This window comes from Drosophila eugracilis, unplaced genomic scaffold (assembly GCF_018153835.1).
Source record: "Drosophila eugracilis isolate 14026-0451.02 unplaced genomic scaffold, ASM1815383v1 contig_1674, whole genome shotgun sequence".
Classification (NCBI taxonomy): Eukaryota; Metazoa; Arthropoda; class Insecta; order Diptera; family Drosophilidae; genus Drosophila; species Drosophila eugracilis.
Window position 1 is genome coordinate 15,419 of NW_024572505.1, and position 3,656 is coordinate 19,074.

General features: G+C 40.5%; 1 pseudogene; it reads left to right on the forward strand.

The window, feature by feature from the left end:
* Positions 1-1,141: 1,141 nt before the first annotated feature.
* LOC108118063 lies at positions 1,142-1,398 on the forward strand (annotated as a pseudogene).
* The last annotated feature ends 2,258 nt before the right edge of the window (positions 1,399-3,656 follow it).

The window sequence follows — 3,656 nt, forward strand, 5'->3', positions numbered from 1 at the left end:
GCCTCGTTAGGGTAAGCAGCAAAGCCCTTTTTTCTGCTCTTTAGCATTTTCAGGAAGGCGTTTTTTATGAAAGGGGGTGCACTAGAGCAATCTACGTTAGTTAAGTTGACATCAGCGCAGGTATGGAAGGGAACTTTTTCGACCTTCGTGCCCCATTTAAGAAACCCGGTTTCTAAGCAAAGCGATACCCCGGCTTGTTTTAACAGGTCGAAACCGATTATCCCGTCGAACGACGATAAGTGGTCCGAGGACAAAGAATGTGGCCGTAATGTTAAAAATTGAGACGAGGCATTTTGGATGCTTAAAGGAGCTTCTACTGGACGGACACCTTTTAGCCCCTGTTAAAGCTTTTAGACGCGCCTGGGTCTACAAGAAATTTCCATGACACATAAATTTGGCTTTCCAATTGAAATACGCACCTCCTTCGAAAATAGCGAATTCTGCAGTGCAATATTCCTCGACTTCTTCCAAACGTTTGTCAGAATCTGGCGTCATCCATAAAATCAAAACCCTATTGTGAGGGGCCATCGGTGAGATGCATAGCAACAACATCGGAAGAGTGCATTATAAAAGTTGGAGTTCCTTAAGGTAGTGTCCTGGGTATCACTTTTTTTGTACTGTTCACAGCTTATATCCCCACAAACAAGTGTCTAACTACATCCAATTTTGCAGACGATACCGCTAACACATATCGTTCACTCTAAACAGACAGTCATGACCTCCCAATATCTTTGAGCAACACGTAAGTCCCATAAGTTACCAAAACTGCTTATATGTGTCCTGTATAGGCGTCTAAAATGGAAGAAGGCTTATCGAATGTAAGAAAACTATATCTGTCACTAAAGGCACGCAATATTCACTGGGTCATGAAATCCAGATCTTCCTGCGCTTATACTACAAGGTCCTGCCCTATAACCCCAAACCTAAGCCAATATACACATACCGCTCTCAATTTCGGGAAAATGCAAGTAGAAAAAATTTTGACATTATCCAAAGGGTGCAATAAAAAATTCTTCGAACCAAAACTGGGACACCATGGTCTGTTCAACACGATAACATCTACAGTGATCTCGAAATCCTCCCAGTAATGTGAATGTTTTATTTTGCCCCAGAAAATGCGTCGATTCTTAGAGCCGACAAAATGGTTTCCGAGTGGGTGGCACCGATCGTTATCAACAGCATTTGGGCCTTCATTGGCATCATATGTCCTTCCTTCGTCCGATGTCCCGGCAGGGGGTGACTTAATGCTGCCTGATGCTTACCGCAGCAACATGCTGGCTGTGCTGTTATATGATGAAGCTCAACCCCATGATCGGACCCAAACTAAGCATGAACAAAATTATATTCATGACCGAGTCGGGGCAATGAGGTAAAAACACCATGGATGTCACCGTGTAATCATTATCTACACGTTTCACTTGTTTTGTTATTTTTTCTTTACCCCGGAAGTTCTAAGATCCTTTATTATTGGGCAATCTTGTTAAAAAAAATGTATAGCTAAAACCATATATTTAATCATTTAAAGTTAATCAATGAGTTACACCTAGAATCCTTCCAAAAGATTGGAAATTCTATACCTACCAAATGAAGGAAGAGAAGCCTCGTAGAATAGATGTTAAGGGGCTTCATCACAGCACATTATTTATCGAAATTGTTTCCAATTTTAAAACATTTGGCTTTGACGTTGTTCAGGGGCATAACGCAAGATCATGGTCTAACCGGGATGAAAGACTTAACATATTATTTATTATTATTAAACCGTGCGCATAAATTAATTTTGTATACGAGATAGAAATACCTTGCCGCCAACAAGTGAGAATAGAAAGGATGTGCAGAGCATCGGAAATTGCTCAATGCATACGATGCCAATTTTGCTCAATGTAGCGAAGATCATCCCACTAAGAATTGTACGTGCACGTGTAGAGGTTTATCTAATGCTTCAATAGAACCGGAAATGCACTCGACCAGCGCCGTCTAAATGATCTCCAAACACATGCCGTGCAATAACAATATGCCCCTGATATTCAGTCAATTTTGCACCAATAGCAACAACAATAAGATCGCTATCTGGAATGTCATGGTATATCAGGTACATACAACGAATTTGAAGTCTTCGCGCACACAAACAGCGTTGATATCCTACTTCTAAATGAGAAAATTCTCAATCAAGGAGAAGTTGTCAAAATATATGGATATTATTTCATTCCGGCATATAAACCAGCACGGCACAATCACGATAAAGTAGGTGCGACGGTATTGGTGAGAAGATCTCTCAGTCATTTTTAACAAGGTGTTATTGAATTAAAGTGGCGAAAGGCTTGGAACATGTGGTAGTAAGCGCAATATACTACCATCCAAGACACAAAATAGAAGAAAGGCATTTCACTGACGTACTTGTTTCTTGCGGTGTGAGGAATCTGGTTGGAGGCGACTTAAATTCTCGACATTGGGTCTGGGGCGACACTTACAATGCTCCCAGAGGGCGTCACCTAGTCGATTCCATTTCAGCAAGAGGGGCCGAAGTAGGTGCCACCGGGCAGTCCAATTGTCCTTAATGGCCTGTACCGTTGACACAAACTACTCTCTATGGAAGTGCACAAAATCGCTTAAACGACCCCCCTTAGACAAGTTCCTGTCTGATTTGTTAGTGGTGAGCTTGCAAATTAATTAGAACAGGCCATTGCTTTCAGTCAACATCTAGAGGATCGTTTCACTCCTTACGACATTGCCTCGATAGAAAAAACTAGAGAGACCCATAAGACTTTGCAGACTACACTGCAGTTGTCATTGCCCATTAAGCCATTTAGGGCTGAAGAAATATCTAAATCCGAAAAATAAAGCTCCGGGCTTAAAGGCTTTGCCAGAGAGAGGGATCCAATTTATATCATTAATTTTTAGTGCTAATTATTACGATCCAAGTATTCCCAAAACAATCAACACTAGCTGCGATATTGATGATCTCATTGCAAATTGTTACCGCGATTGTGTCTCAAAGCAATATCTTGCCAAATTATCACTTTGGCAATATACCTTGTCGTAGTCTTTATTCACATTTGCAAGCCTTCGATAAGTCTTATATACTATGGACGTTTAAAATCTTATCTGAAAGATCGAGAGTTTAAGGTCAAAGTTAGAGATACATTATTGAATAACTATCCAATTAGAGCAGAAGTTCTACAGGTCACTGTGCTGTGACTGTTGCTTGTATACTTCTGATAATCATCCCTAACAGTCAATATAAGTAAGACCCTTCAAAGCACTTATTGCGAGATATGCAGACGACATTGCAGTGTAGAATACATAAAACACTTTTAAATTGAATAGATCATTTGTTGTGTTTAGTTTGAGCGTTTTTATTCCAATGTTCTTTTCTTCTCTTAAACTAAGGCTTGCTAGCGGCGCAGCGGCAGAGCAGCCGATTTATATATTTTGTATATAAGTAATGTAACAATGTGTAAAATGGGCAAAGAGAGAGTTAAGCATAAGCGGTTGTTCAGATGAACACTAATAAAAAATAAGAATTTATGAGCTCAGTGCACGTTATGTTTCGAGTGTCATTGGAAACCAACAAGGGTGCAGTGTTAGCACTTGAAATCTGTGAGTGCAGGCCACTTGACCCTACCCAAAATATCATGCTGCACCAAGAGTGCCGACGC